This window comes from Tenrec ecaudatus, chromosome Y, assembly GCF_050624435.1.
Source record: "Tenrec ecaudatus isolate mTenEca1 chromosome Y, mTenEca1.hap1, whole genome shotgun sequence".
NCBI classification, from domain to species: domain Eukaryota; kingdom Metazoa; phylum Chordata; class Mammalia; order Afrosoricida; family Tenrecidae; genus Tenrec; species Tenrec ecaudatus.
Genome location: NC_134549.1, coordinates 2,018,639 through 2,031,293, shown reverse-complemented (window position 1 = coordinate 2,031,293; position 12,655 = coordinate 2,018,639).

The following is a 12,655-nucleotide window of genomic DNA, read 5'->3' as shown; positions in this document are numbered from 1 at the left end:
TTTTATACTGTTCTTACTCAAGGGAATGATTACAGAATAAACATCAAAGAATTTGCTTTAGAAAACATTCTGAACCTCTTATCTATGCAGGTTTTACTTAACTAGGCACACTTTCTAAACATTTCAATAACAATAGTGCTATATTCTAAGATAAGCACAAGGACATGCAAGGTTCAAAAGAATCTTAAAGAGGTCATAAAGAACTGAGTTATCTCACACTGCTTTCAGCTGCAAGGTCATAAAGAACTGAGCTATCTCACAATGCTTTTAGTTGCAAGGTAAACAGAGGCACAGGGGACTAATTAGTCACCCACCAATAAACACCTGGACCAGCAGACCTCATACACTGGATGCAGTGAGGTGATGATGGCCAAGGAAGCAAAGCCTGCCATGTCCACTGTCACCATCCTCCACATTTCATCAACAAGCTGAGAGGCTGGGTGTCAACCCTGCTCCTCTGATCTATCTGTTGACTGTCTATCCAGAGGTCAGCCTTCTTTGTTGCTCTCACCTGGCCTCAGAAGGCTGAGGGCAGTTTATGCTGGACAACTCAGCTGCTTCATCAGAAACTGTAGAACAGGGGTCCCTTATACAGGTACCCCAAGTCCTAAGATTTGGTGGCTCCCACCCTCTGTGTCTGAGAGACCTCCCCTCTAGACAAGTAGGGAGGGTTAGGGTTCATACTGCACAGTCTACATGCTCCAGGGGCATTGGGGGGATGGGATGGGGCAGACAGCTTGTTCCTGGTTCTGCCCTATGACTCCTTTTCTGGGTACATGATTCAGGTTGGTTTTGTGACTGCACTAGGAGTTTGGTGTGTGCTCAGCTTTTCCTCCTTTGAGAGTTTCACAGGAAAGAAGTGCTGATGCTTCTTCTCTGACTGAGGTATCCAGAGCCCCATCATTAGCTGCTATTGCTGGGCGTCCCCTGTGGCATTGGGAATGGTCATCCCTGAAAGGTGAGGTCCACCCAGAGGTGCTGTGAAAGATCTGGCATTCCACTTCTGAAAGCCCCCTACCCTCTGTAGTGTAGCTGCTCACGTATTAGGAAGGGATGTGGGAAAAGTGTCCCCTACCATGTAGAGAGAGGAAGGAGCAGGCTGGGATAGGGGCCATACTCCCCAACCTGTCCCCTGCCACCATGGAATCCCTTTAGACTCAGCATCCAGCTGATCTATGCAGTTCCCAAGTTCATCACCCTGGACTTCTCTATGGAGCCAGCTGCCTGGTGGGCTTCCACAGCTTACCTTTGAGCTGAGTGTTTCCCCACCCTGCCTCCAGGTTCTCTGTGATAGAGATGGGTCAGATGCTTGCCCCTCTCTCTGCTTGGGGTGAGTCCAGGCCTGCTTGTTCCCAGCAGCAAATGAAACTTGTATCAAGGCTGGTCAACCAATCAACAAACAAACTGGAATGAAACAGGTGCTTGTAAAGTTCTGGGATGTCACACAGCCACCCTGCATGGCACAGTCACCCTGCAAGGCACAGAATTGGGCCTTAAGTACATTGGTGCAAGATCAAGTCGCCTGTTAGCCAGGAGTCATCTGACCACCTCTGAGACTCCTGCCCAGCAGCTATATGCAAGCCCTTATTTCCAGAGGTAGAAAGAAGTCTTATCAGAGTCGTACAAAGGGTTGACACCCTCAGCCACTCACAGAGAGGCAAGGCATTTGTATCTACTCAGTCAGCATGATCCATGTGCCTGACGGCGACAGGATTCAGAAAAGCCACCTATTGGAAATACCTGTGCGCACACGGCCACCTGGCTGCAGCAGGGAACTGTATCCCAGCAGGTTTCTGGGCTATACCACTTGGGAAGCGTTTCTTCTGAGGCACCTCTGGGTGAGTTCACACCTCCAGTCTTTGGGTCGTAGGTGCGTGAGGTCACCACCTGAAGGTTTGTACCACCCAGGACCCAGGAGAGAGTTTCGGTGTGCTTTTTGTTTTCTTGCTCTAACTGTAGTATAATTTCCTGTGACAGACTTGTGTATGTGGGTGATAGAGGTCAGAATCTAGTTCCCCCTGTCATGTGAAGTCTCAGGTGGGCTGCATGCCAGCATCCTGAGTTCAAGAAGACTTGGTGTCCTATGACTGTCCACCGACACGGTCAGCCCAGTCCCAAGGTCTCTCCTCTCTGCCCACTTGAAATGCCTGGGAAGCAAGGGCCAGCAGTCGCCCCTGCTCTTTCTGCTTTCCAGCAACAAGAAACAAAGATGAAGCGAGTCAGGCTCTGCCTGAGTTTCACTCCATCAATACAGCCAGGGCTGGGGGACTCCACACAGAAGAGACAAAAGCCCGGACCTACAGACTCAGGCCTGCCTTGCTGTACACGCTTCCCCATGAGCCTGTACCTTCCAGGAATCATGCATGGGTTTAATGAGCTAAAGAACCTTTGAAGGAAAGCCGTTCCTTGTTGTGGAGTGGGTGCCGGTTCATAGTGGCCTTATGTGCACAAGTGGAAACACTGCCTTGTAATGGGCACCCTAACAGTCACTGTGAATCCACAACCCATGGTTGCAGCCACGGTTTCAGCCCACCCTCTACAGTCAGTCAGTCCTCCTCCTTCTGGCCCCTCTGCTTCCCTCTGATGTCCTCCTCTCTCCTGACCACATGTCCAAAGGACAGAAACCCAGTCTTGCCCTGGTGCGTCTGAGGAGCCTTCTGGTAGTCCTTCTGGCAGGATGGATTTGTTTGCCTTTCAGCGGGCAGACCAGGGTGCCTTCACTCTTCTTTCCAGCACCCTCACACAACTGCATAACTTCTCTGCTCTCCCTGCTCCCTTGTAGGCAGGTGAGGTGATTAAAGGTCTGGCACAGGATTGTGTCCAGGGTATTGACTGCTTTTACTTACTCAGTGTAGCTTGGGGGCATAGATTTTCTGAGCATAGAATAGTTTTTCAGGGGAACACTTGGAGTCTGGAGAAATTTGTGGGTGGGGTAGTTGCTACTTGCAACCTAGTGGGTAGTTGTTGTACAGGATGATACCCAGCATCCTTCAGTTCACAGGGCAGCCCCGCCACACAGAGCAGCCAGGCCATAGTGCTTGGTGACACAGTTACTTAATGCTGCTCTGAGCAGGTGGCACTGCAAGTGATGGTGGCAGAGCCCAGACATCAGGAGGCACTGGGAGCCAGAGCTCGACCCTCCATGCCTTTACACTTAGCCTGCCCTCCACCCCTCTCACCCCGGGGCTTGAGTGCTTCCCTTGGGTGGCATAGAGGGCAGAGTGCTTGACTACTAGCTCGACTGTAGGTACTGTGGACTCACTCAGACATGCTAGCTGTCCTGAGTTAGGGGTGGCTCAGTGGCAGCTGGTTTGGGGGTAGAGAGGGGGCAGACACCCAGTCCAGGGCCCAAGAACAGACACTTAGAAGTGCTGGCGTTGGCGAGGCTACAACAGCCATGTCCGTCGATGGTGCTGCTATGATGTTAGCACAGGTCTCCAACTGCCCCTCAGAAACCCAAAAAGACATACCCACTGCCTTCAGGTTGATTCCAACTCTGCCCGCTACATACACTTTACCAGGAGGCTCCAGTCTACTACAATCACAGCCACCTCTTTGCCCTCACCTGACAGTGACAGTGCTGCAGGGACACTGATCCTGAACTGCAGACCTGGTGGCAGCAAGCAGTGATCCTGCTTACCCAGTGGAGCTGAGGGGAGGGGACTACATTCCACAGTAACTGGAGGGGCTCAAATTCCAGAGGGATGGTTCTGGGACTTCATTAGGAAGCATGCAGTGTGCCAGCTGGGTGTTAGCCACCCCTGCAGCCTGAGGACTGTTTGCTGAGGGGTCCTAGCCCCTCCCAGACCCCAGTGCCTGACACTGGGGAGAGTGCCCACTGGCTGATCCCAGGGTGCCTGGGAGGAACCTACTGGAGGACAGAGTTGAGGAGACCTGCTTGGCTCCCCAGAACCCCCACCGGGGCTGGGGTAGCCTCTCCCAGGGGTCCCCTGTAGACTCCATCTCTGGGGGTTGGGTGGGGTGTCTCTCCAGCACCCACCTTGGGCTCACCCATTTAGGGGTCCCAGAGCATGAAGGCCTTCCATGGCTGTTACCCAGGCTCCTTTCGGCTCTTGATGGCCTTGCTGATTTCACACATCTGAGGCCCCACGTGTGAGCGCACAGATGCAAAGCCCCACACCTAGACCTCTCTTAGTGGCCCTCCTGACAGGAGCTGCAGCTAAGTGGCAGATCAGTGGTGAGCAGCCCAGTGCTCTCTGCTCTTCCTGCCCAGGACCTCACTTCCTCTCCGCACTAAGGTAGGGCTGGGCACTCATTGGGTAGGAGGTGCTAAATGCACCCCCAACTGGTTTGAAAAGGGGCTGCTTTGTCTGTGGCCATGCTGAGTATGACTTAGTGATAGGTGTGTGTGTGTGTGAGAGAGAGAGAGAGAGAGAGAGAGAGAGAGAGAGAGAGAGAGAGAGAGAGAGAGAGAGAGAGAGAACAAGAATGCAGAGAGCAAGTATGTGTTTGTGATCATGCCACCTCTTACTTCAAGGCAAGATATAGCACCTTAGGCCCTTATATTTGTCCCCAAAGCCAAATTATTGTCCTCTTACCAAGGAAGGAAAAACAGGGCCTGTTTCTGTAAGCTGCTGGCCCAATGTTCCTTGTCTCTTGGTGACCCTACTCCCCACTGCCCAAACCATCCTAGCCATCAGGCTGGGTGAGAGGTGTATGGCCTTTTTCTCAAGGTGGTTTAGAACTGCTAACTTTGTGAATGGAAGCCCAGCATGTAACCACTACAGCCCCTAGCCTCCTGCTACGGTCACTAGGAGTTGTAATTGACTACATGACAGTAGGCAACCATGCCAAGGCAGTTAAACGTTGGCGCTGGAAGTGCCTATGGGTGCCTCAGAAGAAAGGCCTGGCTCTGCTCCCTCCAGCGTCGCCACGAAGACCCCATGCAGTCCAGTTCCCACCTGTGGGGGCTGCTGTGAGTTCGGTCTCACTTGATAGCAAGGGTGCGTTTTTCTTTCTTTTTTAAAAAAAACATTTTATTAGGGGCTCATACAACTCTTATCACAATCCACATATATACATACATCAATTGTATAAAGCACATCCTTAAATTCTTTGCCCTAATCATTCTCAAAGCATTTGCTCTCCACTTAAGCCCTTTGCATCAGGTCCTCTTTTTTTTTTCCCCTCTCTCCCTGCTGCCCCCTCCCTCATGTGCCCTTGGTAATTTATACCTTGTTATTTTGTCATATCTTGCCCTATCTGGAGTCTCCCTTCCCCCCCTTCTCTGCTGTCCGTCTCCCAGGGAGGAGGTCACATGTGGATCCTTGTAATCAGTTCCCCCTTTCCAACCCACTCACCCTCCACTCTCCCAGCATTGCCCCTCACACCCCTGGTCCTGAAGGTATCGTCCACCCTGGATTCCCTGTGCCTCCAGCTCCCATATGCACCAGTGTACAATCTCTGCCCTATCCAGTGTTTTTCTTTTAGCTTAGTTAGAACAATGGTGTATTAAAAAAAAAAGCCTAACCTGCTGAGTTGCTTAGCCAAAGGTCATACTTATTCCGGGAGGAGGCAGGGTCTGACCCTCTGGGAGGGCCTGGGGGCTTGGCCATGGGTTGGAAGAGGTAAGAAGGTTGGGATCTTCTGGTCAGAGGTGAAGGAGGCTCTGTGAGCCAAGGTTTATGAAGGTCAGGGTGGGGCTGTATGCCCTCAAGGCGATGTCGCACTTCCTTAGAGTGTCTCGGTATCACTTTTAAGGGTTTGTTTGTATTTTATCACAGGGATTCTTGTGCATTTAAAACAGTCAAGTCATGCTAGCTGTTTATTCTTCTCCTTTCCCCACTCCACAGACAAAAGTTGCCACTTTGTAACAATTCCTTTGGGTCCACAACCCTAATTTAGGACAGTGTGTATGTGTCTCTGACTCTTGGGTTTGTAAGCTTGGGAGAGAACTTGGTGTGCCTTCTTTCTTCTTAGTCTGTCTGGAAACTTCACTGAAACTTGTCCTCTGTGGGGGACACTGCTGGTATTTAAAATATGAAGTTAGAAACACGGTGGCCTGCTCCTGCACCGTCCTCACAACTGTCCCTCTGCCTGACTTCCTTGTTGCAGCTGCTGTGCCTGCCCACCTTCCCTATGGCCTTTCTCTCCTCTGCCCCTTCACTTTACCAAGCATGGTGTTCTTTTCCAGAGGCTAGTCTCCTGACAACATGTCAGTGAGTTAGATGAAGTCTCCCATGCATGCCCTTGAGGAACGCTCTGGCCCTACTTCTTGTGAGACATATCTGTTTGTCCTGGTAGCACTATGTGGGCTTTGAGTGCTCGTATCTAGCTCCACAGTACAAATACATCGGTCCTTCTTTGGTCTTTCCTTGTCCAGTGTCCAACGTTCACGTGCATAGGAGGCAATGGAGAATACCATGGTGTGGGTCAGGTGCACCTTAGGTCCTAAATGTCTGCAGGTACATCCAGATGCACACTTTAGTCGCTAGAGTAACACCCTTGCTTGTCATCACTCTAAAGAGGTCTTGTACAGCACATGTACCCAAAGCCATGTGTCTTTGGATCTCTTGACTTCCACTTCCACAAGCATTTAACTGAATCCAAGTAAGACGAAATCCTGAACAACTTTAACCTTTTCTCCTTTTCTCATAATGTTACTTATTGGTCCATTGTGAGGATTTTGGTCTTTACATAGAGTTGTAATTCATGCTGAAGGCTGCAGTCCTTGATTATCAGCAAGTGCTTCAGGCCTCACCTTCAACAAGCAAGATTGTGCCATCTGCTGTGTTAGTTCTCAAAAACTCACTGCCATCCAATCCAGTTGATGTCAACTCATAGGACAGGGTAGAGCTACCCCTGTGGGTTTCTTTTCCTTTTACGGGAGCAGAAAGCCCCATTTTTCTTGTTTGGCGCTACTGGTGGTTTTGAACTGCTGACCTGTGGTTAAGCAGCAGCTCAGTACATAACCACCATGCCACCAGGGCTCCCTGGTGTTTTGGTTAGATGAAGGTTTTTCCCCTCCATGCCAGTGACCTTGGGAGCTGAGCAGCTCTTTGTTGTAGAGCCTGTCTGATTCCTTGTAGGAGTGTGACATCATCCTTGGTCTCCACCCACTAGGTCTCAGGAGTGTCCAGATAAAAATGTCTGCAGGTAAATCCAGATGCAACATCCCTACTCTGCCTCCTTGGTCGCATTCATATTCGTTGTTGGTTATTCAGAACATTCCTTCTGCAAATCTGTAAATCTCTGGCAGCTCCACAGGTAAGTACTGGGCTGGGGAAGATACCCTGCAGCCCTTAGGAGAACAGCCTGCTGTCTCTGTCTTCAGGAGCCTACTCATTGTTGTCAAGTGGATTTGTGCCCTTTGGTCACAGAGTGCAGCTCATGCCAGGCCAGCCCCACCCTCCCAGCCCTGTCCCAGTCTGCTGTTATGACCAAGAAGCCGAAAGTGGGAGCCCACTGAAGGACGCTCTGCAACAGCAGCGGGGCCACGGTGGCTCTTCTTTTCACAGAATTTCTTCTGCATTTTTGTGTTTGGAATAGCCCTGGTTACTTGTTGGCTTGTCACTGTAAGGCCAGCAGTTTGAAATCATGAGCCACTCCTTGGGAGAAAGACGAGACTGTCTACTCTTGTAAAGATTTACAGTCTTGGAAATCCACAGGGCCAGTTATGCCCTGTGAAATAGGGTCGCAGTGAAGTCAACATCGGCTTGCCAGCAGGGAGTGTGATTAGGTTTTGGTTTATTAGTGATGACTGCTCCAAACCTTCCCCAACAGTGATGAGGTCATCTCCTTTCCAAACACCTGGCAGGGTCAGTTTCTGCAACTGTCTCTGTCTATTGGGGTCCATTTGACCTGAGAAGTGAATCCTGTTCCTGCTGGCTGTGGAGACCTTGGTGGGAATCCACTTTCCCTCCATGCTTGGAAGGTGGGCTTCCGTGTTCTGCTGGCTTGGGCTCGAGGTGCAGGGCTTTCTGCCTCTGCACCCTCTGTTTGCAGTCTTGTTTGTATTCTCTTGGCTGAGCTGCTGGTTCCCAGGTGGCACAGTGTGTGGTGAGAGAAGTGAGGACAGAGGGAGCAGGAGACACAGGGAGCAAGGGGGCCATATGTTGCTGCCTTGAGAGGGCTACAGTCAGTGCCATGAAACAACGTGTGTGAAATGTTTCATGGGAAACAGAACTGCTCTGGAAGCCACCCAGTTCACAGAATACTGCTTCGGTTTTGTTTTTTAAGAAGGAAATGTGTCTCTTGTGCTTGGTCCAAGGGTTCTGGAGTAGCACCACTGGTGATTTGAAAATATTGGTGGTTTGAAAGGCTAGGTGAGCTTCTTCCAGAACATCTCAAAACCAAACTCAGACTCCCTGCCATCCAGGCACTACCGGCTCCTAGTGACCCTGTAGCACTGGGTGGAATTGTGTACTTCTGAGACCTCAACTTGACGGGAGTAAAAAGATTCATCTTTCTCCCATACATAGGCCTGTGGTTTTGAACTGCTGACTGTGTGGTCAGTAAACCAATGTGTAACCACCGTGCCACTGAAAAACTAGCCACTGGGAAAAAACCCTAGTGGGATGCACATGAGCCCTCCTGAGGTGTTTATAATCAATGTTTATTAATGTATCTGTGATGAGACTATTGTGCAAACTGAGGCATGGGGAGGCAGGCAAACATAACTGACAGGACAAAGGAAGAGCAGAAATAGCTTTTTTAGAGAGAAGCTCCCGGACGAGGTTCCATGGGCTAGCAAGTAGCCCAGGGAAGTCATGCCCGGCGGTCAGGGTGTAGGATTTTTAAAACAAGGTGCCTGGGGGTGGGGAAACTGTCCATGGTGGCAGGTGTTATTGCAAGCCATCCAGAGAACAGTATGTCAGCTTGCGGTGCTCTGTGTACTGAAACTCGAGGTTTCACTCCCTGAAACAGGTTGTTTTGTCTTGGCTCCGTTTGGCCTAGCCAGTTTTCTGCTTTGAAGAAGGGCCCTTCAATTCACCCACCTGACTCTGTCCAGAAAACTATTAACAACAAAAAAACTGTGCAGTGGGTGGAAGTTTGCTGAGTCAACCATCAGTTTTAAACCCCACAACGTGCATACATTCTTTTCAGCTCCAGCAGGGTGTGTCCCCCATGTCACATCACTTACCTCCTCCCTCCCGGAGCCCAGTCCTGACCTTTGGGTTGGAAGTCATGCACTTTAACTTCTTGACCCTTGTCCTCGCTCCCATCAGTCAATCCCAACTCTGTGACCCCACAGGGCAGGGGAGAATGGCTCCTGTGAGTTTCTGAGCCTGTATGTCTTCACGGGAGCTGACAAAAGCTTAACCTTCCACTCACAGAGCCTCTACCAGTTTAGTGGGTAACTACTATGACTAACCCTGGGGAGAGCTCCCTTATACCTGTACAGGAGGGCAGCATGCAGAAGGAGTTCTTCTTATGTCCAGGTGGTATGGAGGACCCCTCATGACCCCCCCCCCCCAATTTATCACTTAGGATGAGCCTGAGGACATGCCCAGCTGCAGGCTACTGCCAGCCTTTCTGGCTCCACCTGAAGGTATTGAATTTATACCCTGCCCTCCCGCCTCCCTGCCTGGCAGCTGTGGAAGAAGAGGTCAGGCAGGAGCCTGGGGAGGCCCAATGCATAGACTTGGCCCCCACCTGGGGCCACCCAGGGGCAGAGATGGCCACCTGATATCAGGGACTGGACCTTCCTATGGTACTGGCTTCTCACTTACAGTGGCCATGGTTGAATGGAGGCTTACACAGAATAGCATCGTTCACTGTGCGGCCTCAGACAGCGGTATTGATTAGAATCTGGTGCGACAGGCCTGCCTCTTACTCAAGTGGATAGAACACAGGCACACTGGCTGGACCTGGGATATACAAACACTCCAGAGGAACACTGTGGATGATGGCCCCATGGAACAGGGGCAGCAGGCCTGGGAATCGGGGGTGGTGGGCGGTTGGGCGGAGCAATTCCTGTTCCAGCACTGAATCATGACCAATGGTGAGGTGTGGGGGTGCTTGATCCCTCCACTAAACAAGCAGGAGGCTTGTTGCCCGTGACTTGAAAATTCCAAAGGTGACAAAACACTGTGTCCATGTAGCTGTGTATAAACATGACTCGCATGTGTCCGTGAATTATAAACTGAGAGATACTTATCTGCCCTAATTGTGCGCATGTTCAGATCTCTGTTAGCTTGATGCTTTTTTTTTTCTGGGTGCACTGACCTTGAGACTACATTTAAAATGTTTGAAATGGTTGTAAAAATTTAATTAATAGTAAGTAGCCCGAACATATCATTGCCGGAAGTACCAGTATATTAATTATAGCCCCCACCCCCATGGAATTCCTTGCTCTGTACCATGTAGAACTAATTATTAAATGCTTGAAGGTAATTTTCTTAAGAATTACTTTTGGCATAGGGTGGTAGCTTTTATTATTTTGAAATACTGTAAATACTCATGTATAAGCTGAGTTTTCCAGCACATTTTTAATGCGGTTTTTGTGGTAAAATTAGGTGTGTTGGCTGATGTTCGGGTAGGCTAATCCTCGAGTAGATGCAGTAGATTAAAAGAACCCTGGTTGTGTAGTGTGTTACTTGTAGGACTGCTAACCACAAGGTCAGCAGTTCAAACTCACCAGCTGCTCGGGGGGGGAGACAGATAGGACTTCTGATCCTGGAGAGAGTCAGAGCCATGGAAGCGCCAGGAACAGCTCGAAGGCAGTGAGTTTGGTGTTGGTTTGGTTTGGTGGCATGCACACTTAGCTGCTAACAGAAAAGTTAGGGTTTGAACCCACCAGCTGCTCTAGCCTGAGAAACCCAAGGGGCAGCTCTTCTTAGTCTTGTAGGGTTGCTCGGAGTTGGAATTGACTCGATGACAGGGGAATTTATTTGGAATAAAAAATGGCACATGTTGTGTTTGAGTGGTTTGTTTGCCTGGTAATGTAGACTTTTGTGGACAGCAGTGTTAACAAAACCACCACCACCATCACCACCCGGCTCCCCGGTCTTTTATGTTGGTCACAGACGTCAGTCTTCCCAACAACTGTGATTGTGTGAGTGTTTGGGTACACGTAGCATTTCTTAGCGCTTCATTGTGGTTCCATACCCTTCCTGATGAACGACAGGTTTACAAGGAAGGCTGGACTTGGACACCTGGAAGGCCAGGCCTGCTGCTGCTGCTCACACCAGACATGTTAGGACCGCCATTTCCCACAGCTGGTGTCATAGGTGGTGTTTAGGTGGAAAGTGGTCGACAAGGGCAGCAGTTTGGAGCCACCAGCCACTCCTCAGGAGAAAGGCGAGCTTTCTACTCCTGGAAAGAGCGACAGTCTCAGAAACTGGCAGTCCTACCCTGTCCTGTAGGGCTACCATGAGGCGACATTGAGTGGTTGGCAGTGAGTCACTTTTTCCTTCTTTTTTTCCCGCTGCATGTAATGTTTCAAGCTTCGTGCTATGTCCTAAACCATCCCTTTTCCTGGTTGAATAGTACTCCCTTGTGGGGCCAGCAAGTTGTGTTTGTTGGCCCATCAGGTGCTGCTTGCTCCTTTGACTGTGAGAGTAGACAGCTAGCCCCTGTGTGTATTGGTTATTTTTGACAGGAAGGTGCCCAGAGCAGGGGTGCTTTCTGAGCCCCAGGGGACCCCCTGGGTTTCTGTGGGGCTGAGCAGAGGGGCAGGACCAGGCTGTGGCTCCCTGGGTGGCCATGAGGACTGTGGGAAGGGAGGAGGATGTCTTTGGGGTGGCTGGAGCAGAGGGACTTGATAGCAGATCCTGGAGTGCAGGTAACTGCCAAGCAGCAGCTGGCTGAGGAAGGCCACAGTTGGAAGAGTGGGCAGTGGTCCGAGCATAGAGGCAGAGAGGTGAGGGGCTAGCCCCTTTTCTAGGGACACGGCAGATGTTTTCCCAGGTGGGTTGACACTCCCAGGTTTACAGGGGGCTCACCACAGCTCTGGTGGTGTAGTGGACTTTCTGCTCCCATAAAGAGTGACAGCCTCGGAAACCCACAGGGGTAGGTCTGCCCCGTCCTGTAGGCTCACCATGACTTGGCATGGACTCGATGGCAGTGACTTTGTTTGGTTTTATCCCCACCCTGCCCAGCAGTGGGCAGCCTCAGCCTCACTTGTCAGGAATTCACAAGGCACTCCATAACCAATGTGGGGAGTCAGGATCTTGGGGGCAGGGTGGGGCGGAGCTTTTTTAGTTTGTGCTCCAGGTTAGGAACCTTGCTCTACAGGCATTGTGTCGGCCACTGGCCTGGGTCAGAGGAGTCCTGTGCCCCACAGGGCTTTCAGTGGCTGAGTGAGTGTCAGGCAGTCTTTGTTATCCATTCCCATCCCACTGGGTCTCCATGTAGAGCAATGTCCCTACCATTGACTGCTTGTGAGTTGTTCACAGTCCCAGGCAGATTCTTCGTGCTTCAACCAGCCTTGCCATGTTGTCCAGGGGCTGGCCGGAGACCATTGTCAAGTGAGCAGTGACTCTTTTGGGGCTGGCTGTATTGAGGGTGTAGGACTATACGGTTGGGGGCTGCTCCTGGGGTGAGGGCATTGTGGGCAGCTGGAGCCCAGGGACAGAGTGGCTCACTGCCACCATGTGGAGGCAGGTGATGGTCTCACCCCAATTGGAAGGGCACCTGCTTGCTGTGGTGGACCAGGGAGCACCCTGGCTCTCAGGTGTGCTCACTGGGTGGG